We start from the raw sequence: 13,472 nt of genomic DNA on the forward strand, positions 1-13,472 counted from the left end.
AGCCTAACAGTTCATAAGGGTTACGATTCAGCGATGTAACAGAGGCATCCGTATCCACCTGAAATTTCACACTTTTTCCGATAAGATGCAAATGAACAAAGAGTTTGTTCGACTGGCTGGTTCAAATGATTCAAATGGCTCTGAGCACTATGGGACTCAACTGCTGAGGTTATTAGTCCCCTAGAACTTAGAACTAGTTAAACCTAACTAACCTAAGGACATCACACACATCCATGCCCGAGGCAGGATTCGAACCTGCGACCGTAGCGGTCTCGCGGTTCCAGACTGCAGCGCCAGAACCGCGCGGCCACTTCGGCCGGCTTCGACTGGCGTAGCACTGAAGAAACTGTTTGCTTGCTAGTTTTGCTAATGCCTGCAGCAGGCTTTGAATACACTTCATTGTTTACATGGGCCTTGTGACTAAATTTGTGTGGGTGGGCAGAATTCTTATGTTTGTTCCGTTGCAAACATACAGATTGTATATGACCTTTCTTGCCACAGGTGTAACACTGTGCTTGTCTGAATGGGCAATCTTGGCGTTTGTGCCGTGAATAGCACCGAGGGTATGGCTTAATTTTATTCACTGATGTAGCCGCCGGTTTAGAGAACTGGATATGTGGCTCGCCGCGTGCGTGATGTTGCTGCCTACTGGGCCGGTCGTGAACAAGGGACGACCCAACACAACAAATCGATGGGTGCTCAAATTTATCGGCCGCTACGGCACCTGAATCAAACTGATCTAGAATTTGCACTGTGTGATGAAATGATGGATCTAACTGTTTCAAGATCTGTTCTCTAAGGTTGACATCAGTTACATCGGACACAATCCCATCACACAACATAACATCTGAATGTAAAGCACCACAAGCACATCTAAATTTGCATTTTCTCATCATACCCTGCAAATCTGTTACTCTCTCGCGATGAGTTTGTTCTAATCTTTTATTTCATAAGAATTGGTACCTATCTGTCACCACATTCACTTATTGATCATAATAGTTAGAGAACCTTCAACCTGATCATAGGAAAGTCCACTCAGAGTGGCGTTAGGGGACAATTTCTGAATGAGGTGAAAGACTGCACATACTACCATTGACAAAAAGTAGTGTAGTTTCACAGTACCAGATGTTTTGTGAGCAATGATGTGGGCTTCATACTGTTGCAACCACTCGAGGCATTCCTCTTCTTCTTCGTTAAACTGGCGAAAAGTCAGTATTGCACTTGGAGCTGCCATTGTTACATGTTGGTCAGGTGGTTGCACTGCATTTGTTGCTTGATTGGCCAATAACTGCTATACCGTGTTTAGAAGGGTTGCAATCTGCTGCATCTGAAATTGAAAGATCTGTTTAAGCTGCATTGCATCTATCACTTGCAGATAAGGAGCCTGAGCAGGGGGTGGGAGAGGTGGGTTGCTCATTTTGAAATAGGTAATCGGATTAATCATACAATGCAACCAATAAAAAGAAGCACACTAGGAAAGAAAATTTCTGCAACGCATACCTGAAAACACTGAATGGAATAAACACTATAAGAAACACAGTTAAAACATGTAAACACACCCCTGCAAAGAAAAGACAAGGCAGAATTAAGGCGTCAGCAAAACACAAAAGTCCACAGTAAAACGAAACAGAGACAATCTGTGGCAGCTGGTGTCTCTGGGTTCGAAGCGCTAACAGGTTGTCGCTATGTTATTGCTCCTTCATCGTCGGTACCATGTTATTCGTACATCTCGTCGCCATGCTATTGTGTCTAGAAATCCTACATACTCGGTTCCCTAGACAAACAATCAAACAACTCATATTAATGAGTTTTATTACAACAACACAAATACGAATACTTAACTTTGATCTGAGAATTCTTGTAGTTCCTTTATACATGATCATCCACAAGTGCAATTACACGGATGAGTCACAAGCAAAGGGCAACGTACAAAATAATCAGTCTTCTTCAGAACAGAGAAACACATGTAACACTTCTGGTCCTAGCTACTGCTACTAACAACGGTCTGTCAACTGAACTGCAGTGACAGCTGATCTCTAACTGAGCTACATAGAGATTGCTAACGAAGAGGCTACAATGTGTTGGCTAACGAAGTGGCTAACGTTGAAGATGCTGTCGAAGTGGGCTGCCACCAGTCAGGTGGGGCGCTATGTCGTCTTCACGTAGGGGCTGCTGTTGTCATGTTGTTGTCCTGGAGGGAGGTTGATCAGTGTGCAATTGGCCGACCTCTTCTCACAGCCTTCACTTCTCTGTCGTTCCCAACTGGCGTGCTGGCGCTGAATTTACGCCATAACAGAAAATGCATGATATGGGGGCCTAGGCATTAGAGAGAGGCATGATGCCCGAGATTGATGATTTGCTGATGAGCAGGTGGGATGTGCCGATGGTCTCATCCCAGCCACAGCCATCTACCAGTGACTTTGAATTCATTCAGGCAATATTTCAGCAACCAGGCTGGAAGGAGGAGATAGTATAAAAAACTTTTTTAAAGCTTTCAATTTTTCTTTGCCTATTTTTGTACTCCAGATGCTTACAGTTATCAAGTGCTTCATTTGTTTCGCACATTTCTATCATTTTTGTTGTTGACGGAACAAAATCTATACCTTTTAATCAATATAACTACGTGATCAGAAATATCCAGACACCTGGCTGAAAATGACTTACAAGTTCATGGCGGTCTCCATCGGTAATGCTGGAATTCAATATGGTGTTGGCCCACCGTTAGCCTTGATGACAGCTTCCACTCTTGCAGGCATACGTTCAATCAGGTGCTGGAAGGTTTCTTGGGGAATGGTAACCTATTCTTCACGGAGTACTGCACTGATGAGAGGCATCAATGTTGGTCGGTGAGGCCTGGCACGAAATCGGCGTTCCAAAACATCCCAAGGGTGTTCCATAGGATTCAGGTCAGGGCTCTATGCAGGCCAGCCCATTACAGGGATGTTATTGTCATGTAATCACTCCGCTGCAGGCCGTGCATTATGAGCAGGTGCTCGATCGCGTTGAAAGATGCAATCGCGATCTCCGAATCGCTCTTCAGTAGTGGGAAGCAAGATGGTGCTTAAAACATCAATGTAGGGCTGTGCTGTGATAGTGCCACGTAAAACAAGGGGTTCAAGCCCCTCCATGAAAAACACGACCACACTACAACACCACTGCCTCCGAATTTACTGTTGGCACTACACACGCCGGCAGATGACATTCACCGGGCCTTCGCCCTACCCATACCCTGGCACTGGATCGCCACATTGTGTAACGTGATTCGTCACTCCATACAACGTTTTTCCACTGTCCAATCGTCCAATGTATACGCTCCTTACACCAAGCGTGGCGTTGTCTGGCATTTACTGGCGAGATGTGTGGCTTATTAGCAGCCACTCGACCATGAAATCCAAGTTTCCTCACCTCCCGCCTGTCACAGTACTTGCAGTGGATCCCGATGCAGTTTGGAATTCCTGTGCGATGGGCTGGATAGATGTCTGCCTATTACACATTATGACCCTCTTCAGTTGTTGGCGGTCTCTGTCACTCAACAGATGAGGTCGGCCAATACGCTTTTGTGCTGTAAGTGTCCCTTACGTTTCCACTTCACTATCACATTAGAAACAGTGGACCTAAGGATGTTTAGGAGTGTGGAAATCTCGCATACAGATGTATGACACAAGTGACACCCAATGACCTGATCATATTCCAAGTCCGTAAGTTCCGCAGAGCGCCCCATTCTACTCTCTCACGATGTCTAATGACTACTGAGGTCGCTGATATGGTGTACATGACAGTAGGTGGTAGAACAATTCATATAATATGAAAAACGTATGTTTTGGGAGTGTCCGGATACTTTTGATCATATAGTGGAAATTAAAAAATAGTCCCTCAAATATTCCTCCACCAGATCTTTATAAATAGCTTCACAGTTTCTGGTAATATCTCTGCCAATATCCACTTCTGTGTTTAGTGCTCTAGAGTAAACTACTGTAGCTTTCTCCTGTTGCAAGAAAGCATAGCGTTACAGTGAGTCTGTCTTTTGGGGATATAGCATTTCTTATGTGCTTATTCTGCTATGTAATATGAAGAGCCGCTTTCCTGAACACATATTGAAATGACTATGCAAGTAATTTTCATACAACTGTACATCCTCAACTTGCAGCTCCTGTAACAAATTTTATTGGATGCTTTTATTATCTCGCCATTAAGTCCATGGCTTCACCCAAGTACATTTCCTTTTTCCATACCTCTTCCAAATGTAAACACAGTGCAGTTCTAGTACACGTAACTGCTGTGCATAGTAACAAGTCGTTGTCTGCTGTACTGATGAAACTTCGATGAAAATGTTGAATACATGTAATAACCGTTTGCGACACATGAAAGATCTCTGTCGGAGAAATGTGCGAATATTTGAGCAAGTTCTTTGTCAAAGAAATATAAGAAGGAATTTCACATTGTAATACAAGACCTACAGGGAGCTGATGTTCTTGTGAGCGATCACCACATCAACACTACCACCGACAAGAAACAAAGGAACTAATGAACTAGACATCATTAGACAGAGGTATGGCCAACAATTTTTTAAAAAAATAAAGAGCTATGTCACTTTTCCTACACAGAGATATCAGTGCCATCACTGGCTATTAACTCAACTAGAGAACGACATCTGCAAGAAAAACAAACTGCACAGAGGGAAATTACTACTCATCCAAATGTGAAAATAACCTATGATCAAAATAAAATCAATAGGTATCAGATTGATGCACTTGGGCCTTGTTATGTATTTGTCAAGGGAATTAACAGCAGTAAATACCATCCCATGGCTTTGGGGAAATTAATGTTTACCTCTGACTCAGGTTATAAAAATTGAATCATGAACCTCAGTGTTGCTGGAAAGAACAGAACCCATAGTGATTCATCTCCATGAGAGGCTACCAATAAATCTGCAAAATACAACACTCTAAATCACAAATATAGCATGTATACCAAATCACATAACACACTGTAGAGGCAAATAAGAAATGTACACACTGAACCATGGATGTTGCCGTTGGTGTGGAGCCTTGCACGACTCAGTGATACAGATAGCTGTACCTTACAAGGGAACCTCCCCATCGCACCCCCCTCAGATTTAGTTATAAATCGACGCAGTGGATAGGCCTTGAAAAACTGAACACAGATCTATCGAGAAAACAGGAAGAAGTTGTGTGAAACTATGAAAAAATTAATAAAATATACAAACTGAATAGTTCATGTGCAACATATGCAACATCAAGGACAATGTGGGTTGAGGAGCGCCGTGGTCCCATGGTTAGAGCGAGCAGATATAGAACGAGAGGTCATTGGTTCAAGTCCTCCCTCGAGTGAAAATTTTACTTTCTTTATTTTCGCAAAGTTACGATCTGTCCATTCATTCATTGACGTCTCTGTTCACTGTAATAAGTTTAGTGTCTGTGTTTTGCGACCGCACCGCAAAACCGTGCGATTTGTAGACGAACGGACGTGCCTCTCCAATGGGAACCGAAAACATTTGATCGCAAGGTCATAGGTCAACCGATTCCTCCACAGGAAAACACGTCTGATGTATTCTATACGACACTGGTGACGGCATGTGCGTCACATGACACGAATATGTTGTCGACCCACCTAACTTGCACACTTGGCGAATGGGTAAAAAGATTCTTCTACCTTGCCCGATTTAGGTTTTATTGTGGATGTGATAATCACTCCCAAAAAAGTGATGAAAACATAAGAGTTGGTCACATAAACTACAACAAATGAATGCAACAGTTTCACAGTCGCACAGTTTTCCCTGTGCTCTGTCAGAACATACGTTTTTTACGTTTCAAATGTTTCCGTGTGTAGACCGTCAAATCCAGCATATGTCCAAGCAAATCTAAACATGTCCTGGAATTTTGGAGAGCGAAGTTGATTATGTGTGAGTGCCTGAACTTTAATAATTGTCTGAAAATAAAAAATTAAACATTTCACTCGAGAGAAGATTTGAACCAAAGATCTCTCGTTCCGCAGCTGCTCACGCTAACCACGGGACCACGGCGCTCGTCAGCTGACACTCTCCTAGATGTTGCCTACCTTGCGCATGGACTACTCATTAGTATATTTTGCTTATTTTTTTCATAGTTCCACACAACTTCTTCCTGTTTTCTCGATTGATCTGTGTTCAGTTTTTCAAGGCCTATCCCTGTGCCAACGTATAACTAAATCTGAGGGGGGTGCGATGGGGAGGTTCCCTTGTTAGGTGCAACCGCAATGGAGAGGTATCTGTTGAGATGCCAGACAAACGTGTGGTTCCTGAAGAGTGGCACTGGCCTTTTCAGTAGTTCCAGGAACGAGTCTGGATAATTGTCTGATCTGGCCTTATAAATAACCAGAGCGGCCTTGCTGTGTTGGTACTGTCAACGGCTGAAAGCAAGGGGAAACTACAGCTGTAATTTTTCCCAAGGGCATACAGATTTAATGTACGGTTAGATGATGATGGCGTTCTCTTGCGAAAATAATGTGGAGATAAAATAGTCCCCCATTTGGATCTTCGGGTGGGGACTATTCAGGAGGGCGTCGTTATCAGGAGAAAGAAAGCTGGTGTTCTATGGATTGAAGCGTGGAATGTCAGATCCTTTAATCGGATAGGTAGATTAGAAAATTTAATAGCGGAAATGGATAGATTAAAGTTAGATATAGTAATAATTAGTGAAGTTCGGTGGCACGAGAAACAAGACTTCTGGTCAGGTGAATGCAGGGATATAAATACAAAATCAAATAGGGGTAATGTAGGACTAGGTTTAATAATGAATAAAAAATAGGAGGGTGGGTAAGCTACTATGTAGTAGTAGTAGTAGTAGAAGTAGTTTATTCATCCAGAGACAATTTACATTGCATGGATTTCGTCAAAAAATATGTTGATGTTGTTGTGGTCTTCAGTCCTGAGACTGGTTTGATGCAGCTCTCCATGCTACTCTATCCTGTGCAAGCTTCTTCATCTCCCAGTATCTACTGCTACCTACATCCTTCTGAATCTGCTTAGTGTATTGATCTCTTGGTCTCCCTCTACGATTTTTACCCTCCACGCTGCCCTCCATTGCTAAATTTGTGATCCCTTGATGCCTCAATACATGTCCTACCAACCGATCCCTTCTTCTAGTCAAGTTGTGCCACAAACTTCTCTTCTCCCCAATCCTATTCAATACCTCCTCATTAGTTATGTGATCTACCCACCTTATCTTCAGCATTCTTCTGTAGCACCACATTTCGAAAGCTTCTATTCTCTTCTTGTCCAAACTGGTTATCGTCCATGTTTCACTTCCATACATGGCTGCACTCCATACAAATACTTTCAGAAACGACTTCCTGACACTTAAATCTATACTCGATGTTAACAAATTTCTCTTCTTCAGAAACGATTTCCTTGCCATTTCCAGTCTACATTTTATATCCTCTCTACTTCGACCATCATCAGTTATTTTACTCCCTAAATAGCAAAACTCCTTTACTACTTTAAGTGTCTCATTTCCTAATCTAATCCGATTTAATTTGACTACATTCCATTATCCTCGTTTTGCTTTTGTTGATGTTCATCTTATATCCTCCTTTCAAGACGCTGTCCATTCCGTTCAACTGCTCTTCCAAGTCCTTTGCTGTCTCTGACAGAATTACAATGTCATCGGCGAACCTCAGAGTTTTTACTTCTTCTCCATGAAATTTAATACCTACTCCAAATTTTTCTTTTGTCTCCTTTACTGCTTTCTCAATATACAGATTGAATAACATCGGGGAGAGGCTACAACCCTGTCTCACTCCTTTCCCAACCACTGCTTCCCTTTCATGCCCCTCGACTCCTGTAACTGCCATCTTGTTTCTGTACAAATTGTAAATAGCCTTTCGCTCCTTGTATTTTACCCCTGCCACCTTCAGAATTTGAAAGAGAGTATTCCAGTTAACATTGTCAAAAGCTTTCTCTAAGTCTACAAATGCTAGAAACGTAGGTTTGCCTTTTCTTAATCTTTCTTCTAAGATAAGTCGTAAGGTTAGTATTGCCTCAAGTGTTCCAACATTTCTACGGAATCCAAACTGATCTTCCCCGAGGTCCGCTTCTACCAGTTTTTCCATTCGTCTGTAAAGAATTCGCGTTAGTATTTTGCAGCTGTGACTTATTAAACTGATAGTTCGGTAATTTTCACATCTGTCAACACCTGCTTTCTTTGGGATTGGAATTATTATATTCTTCTTGAAGTCTGTGGGTATTTCGCCTGTCTCATACATCTTGCTCATCAGATGGTAGAGTTTTGTCATGACTGGCTCTCCCAGGGCCATCAGTAGTTCTAATGGAATGTTGTCTACTCCCAGGGCCTTGTTTTGACTCAGGTCTTTCAGTGCTCTGTCAAACTCTTCACGTAGTATCTTATCTCCCATTTCATCTTCATCTACATCCTATTCCATTTCCATAATATTGTCCTCAAGTACATCGCCCTTGTATAAACCCTCTATATACTCCTTCCACCTTTCTGCCTTCCCTTCTTTGCTTAGAACTGGGTTGCCATCTGAGCTCTTGATATTCATACAAGTGGTTCTCTTTTCTACAAAGGTCTCTTTAATTTTCCTGTAGGCAGTATCTATCTTACCCCTAGTGAGACAAGCCTCTACATCCTTACATTTGTCCTCTAGCCATCGCTGCTTAGCCATTTTGCACTTCCTGTCGATTTCATTTTTGAGGCGTTTGTATTCCTTTTTGCCTGCTTCATTTACTGCATTTTTATATTTTCTCCTTTCATCAATTAAATTCAATATTTCTTCTGTTACCCAAGGATTTCTATTAGCCCTCGTCTTTTTACCTAATAGGTCCTCTGCTGCCTTCACTACTTCATCCCTCAAAGCTACCCATTCTTCTTCTACTGTATTTCTTTCCCCCATTCCTGTCAATTGTTCCCTTATGCTCTCCCTGAAACTCTGTACAACCTCTGGTTCTTTCAGTTTATCCAGGTCCCATCTCCTTAAATTCCCACCTTTTTGCAGTTTCTTCAGTTTTAATCTACAGGTCATAACCAATAGATTGTGATCAGAGTCCACATCTGCTCCTGGAAATGTTTTACAATTTAAAACCTGGTTCCTAAATCTCTGTCTTACCATTATATAATCTATCTGATACCTTTTAGTATCTCCAGGATTCTTCCAGGTATACAACCTTCTTTTATGATTCTTGAACCAAGTGTTAGCTATGATTAAGTTGTGCTCTGTGCAAAATTCTACAAGGCGGCTTCCTCTTTCATTTCTTCCCCCCAATCCATATTCACCTACTATGTTTCCTTCTCTCCCTTTTCCTACTGACGAATTCCAGTCACCCATGACTATTAAATTTTCGTCTCCCTTCACTACCTGAATATTTTCTTTTATCTCGTCATACATTTCATCAATTTCTTCATCATCTGCAAGGCTAGTTGGCATACAAACTTGTACTACTGTAGTAGGCATGGGCTTCGTATCTATCTTGGCCACAATAATGCATTCACTATGCTGTTTGTAGTAGCTAACCCGAACTCCTATTTTTTATTCATTATTAAACCTACTCCTGCATTACCCCTATTTGATTTTGTATGTATAACCCTGTATTCACCTTACATTAAGTCTTGTTCCTATTATATTAAAGTTTATATTAAAGTAAGTTGTCACAAAGTTTTATGGAAAAAACTCATGCATGCAGAAAATGAGACAAACAGAACTTCACTAATTCCCACTATATCTAACTTTAACCTATCCATTTCCCTTTTTAAATTTTCTAACTTACCTGCCCGATTAAGGGATCTGACATTCCAGGCTCCAATCGGTAGAACGCCAGTTTTCTTTCTCCTGATAACGACGTCCTCTTGAGTAGTCCCCGCCCAGAGATCCGAATGGGGGACTATTTTACCTCCGGAATATTTTACCCAAGAGGACGCCATCATCATTTAATCATACAGTAAAGCTGCATGTCCTCAGGAAAAATTACGGCTGTAGTTTCCCCTTGCTTTCAGCCGTTCGCAGTACCAGCACAGCAAGGCCGTTTTGGTTAATGTTACAAGGCCAGATCAGTCAATCATCCAGACTGTTGCCCCTGCAACTACTGAAAAGGCTGCTGCCCCTCTTCAGGAACTACATGTTTGTCTGGCCTCTCAACAGATACCCCTCCATTGTGGTTGCACCTACGGTACGGCCATCTGTATCGCTGAGGCACGCAAGCCTCCCCACCAACAGCAAGGTCCATGGTTCATGGGGGAAGTCAAAAAAAAAAAAAATATATATATATATATATATATATACACACACACATATAGGGTGATCAATACTATACAAAATACAGATGTGCATAGAAGACTACATAACATCAGACCACATTGAAATAGCATGTACAACTTTGATTATTTACATTGATGTATGAGAAAGACTTTTTACATGGAATGCACAGTTGATATTTAGATATGACACATACAATTCTAGCACTTTTGTACATATTATTTATTTAGATCATAGCAACAGTCAGATAAAAATTTCTATTGGCACAGAGTACATAAATATAATTGTTTAGTATGAAGCTATTCCAGGTATTCTGTTACACTATAATAGCAATTGGTCATTAAAAATTTGAATACTGCTTCTTTAAATGAAGACAATTTTTTTATTTCTTTTATCTTTACCAGTAGTTTGTTATACAATCTGCTTCCTTGTATGTTTGTTTGTTTCTGCGCCAAGCCTTGTTAACTCTTTTTATATGAATGTCATTGCACTTTCTTGTGTTGTAAGTATGTAGATCCGAGTTGGCTTGGAAACTGTTAATATTTCGTTTTACATTAATTACGCTTTTCTGTATATAGAGGCACGGTAGGGGTAGAATATTCAGTTGTTTAAATAATTGTTTTGAAGGAGTTAGCCTTGAACTGTTGGTAATTATTCTAACAGCTCGTTTTTGCAGAGTGAAGATGGTTTTGAGATTTTTCTTACTATGACCCCAGAAGCTGAGGCCATAGGTAATAGCAAAATGTAAATAAGCAAAGTAAACAGCTCTGCTACATTCCCTACTACATACAAAGCTAATAACGCGTAAAGCAAAGCAGGCAGAGCTTAACTTATGCGAGAGATACAGGATATGGGATTTCCAGTCTAAATTTTCATCTATATGTACACCTAAGAATTTTGTGGTAGCAACTCTAACAATTTCTTTATTTTGTATTCTGAGATCTAGATCAGAGTGTGACTTTGCTTTCCTGTAATGGATATAATTAGTTTTAGAGATATTTATGGTTAATTTGTTCACTTCAAACCAATTTTGCAAATATTCTATAACTCTGGTTGCAGATGTTGGCAATACCCGGTTTATATCAGTTACTACAATGTTTGTGTCATCCGCAAACAGGGTTATATGAGTACCATTTACGGGAATCTTGATATCATTTATGTAAAGAAGAAATGGGAAAGGTCCTAGAACACTCCCCTGCGGTACCCCTATTGGCACAGTCTGAATATCCGATCTGTAAATAACACTTTGGTTTTTACTGTTTGTTGTTGCAATTTCTACTACCTGTTTCCTATTATGGAGATATGACTGAAACCACTTTTTAGCTACTCCTACATATTCTAATTTGTCTAGTAGGATATCATGTTGGACAGTATCGAATGCCTTTGAGAGGTCCAAATTTATTCCTATTGTACTGTTGTTCTTATCTAGCCCCGTTACAATATTTTCAATGAATTGGGTGATGGCTGACTCTGTACTCATTCCTTTGCGAAAGCCGTGTTGGTTTACAGACAATAGATTGAATTTCTCGAGGTAATTTGTAATTCTGTTTTTCATGACTGTCTCTATTACTTTTGAAAATACCGATAATAAAGCTATTGGTCTATAGTTTCCCACTTCATGTATATTGCCCTTTTTATACAATGGTTTTACTTTTGCAATTTTTAATCTTTGTGGAAAGACACCTTCTGAAAATGATATGTTTATGATGTGTGAGAATGGGTCTGATATGACACTAGCACATCTCATCATGACTGAGCAAGGTATCTCGTCAATCCCTGAGGACATTTTATTCTTCATTGTTTTTATTATTCGATTAACTTCCAATTTGTTTGTGGGAGGTAGCAATAATGAATTAACACTTTGTTCTTCTGGGATTGATGTTCTACTAATCTTAGAACAATTTTTATGCAGATTGATTGGACTTTATGAAGTAGTCATTAATGTAATTTGCTAAAGTACGATTTCTGACTAGCACACCTTGATCATCTTTTAAAACAAAGTCATCTGGATTTCTAACATTTTTGCTTGGGCCTATTTCTTTTTTTACTACATTCCATATAGCTTTTGATTTGTTTGCTGACCCAGCAATTACACTGTCATTGTGCATTGTCTTGGCTTTTTTGATCACCTTCCTGTAAATTTTCTTGTATGTCTTAACATAATCTGTGAAGTGTTCATCTTTGTTATCTTTTTTGAGTTGACTGATATGTTTTAGTGTTTGACTAGATACTCTAATAGCAGGTGTTATCCACTGGCTTGTGTTCCTAGGCATGACATTGATCTTTGTGAGCTTTTTAGGGAAACACATCTCACATAGGGACATGAATGTACTAGAAAAAGCATTGAAAGATTCCTCGGTTGTTGTTTGTGCAAAGACATCTTCCCAGGTTTCATTAGCTAACAACTGGATGAAAGTATTTACTTTTTCTGTGTAGAAGTGCCTTTTGTATCCCCCCTTATAATTTACTGCCTTGGGGATAGAGTAATTTATGTATGTTAATAGTGTATTGTGATCCGAAAGACCTAAGTTTATGTTTAGTGGCTCAGTGATACCATTCTCCATATTTGAGAAAATATTGTCTAAAAGAGAAGATGACAGTTCTGTTATTCTGGTGGCATCTGTAAAGAGTGGTTTCATGTGGAAGCTGCTGAGTATACTCAAAAGCTGTCTTTTTTCATCACTTTCAATTAACAGGTTAATATTAAAATCTCCACATAAAAATAATTTCACTTCATTACTATAAAAAGTGTTTAATGCTGCTTCTATTTTTTTGAAGAATATGTTTTTGTCACACAGTGGAGATCTATATACTGTAATGACAACTAGTTTTTCACTCTTCTCCTCAGTTTTTAACTCTATGACACATGATTCAAAATGTTTTTCTATATTTAGATGGTCCAATTCTGTTTTCACTTTGAACTGCAGTCATACTCTAGAGTAAATGCATACCCCACCATTTTTAAAAACACTTCGGCAATAATGTGTTGCTAAATTAAACTTGCTTATATTTATGAGACTTAATTCACTAGCCTTGCACCAGTGTTCAGATAAATAAATACAAGAGACATCAGCAAGATTATTTAAAGCTACTTCTAGATCTAGTACTTTGTTTCTGAGGCATTGAATATTCTGACACATTATCCTGACTGTATTGCAAGTATTTTTTCTTTTGTCATTACCTGGTAATGTGCTGCTTTTTCCATA

Source organism: Schistocerca nitens, chromosome 7, assembly GCF_023898315.1.
Source record: "Schistocerca nitens isolate TAMUIC-IGC-003100 chromosome 7, iqSchNite1.1, whole genome shotgun sequence".
Lineage (NCBI taxonomy): Eukaryota > Metazoa > Arthropoda > Insecta > Orthoptera > Acrididae > Schistocerca > Schistocerca nitens.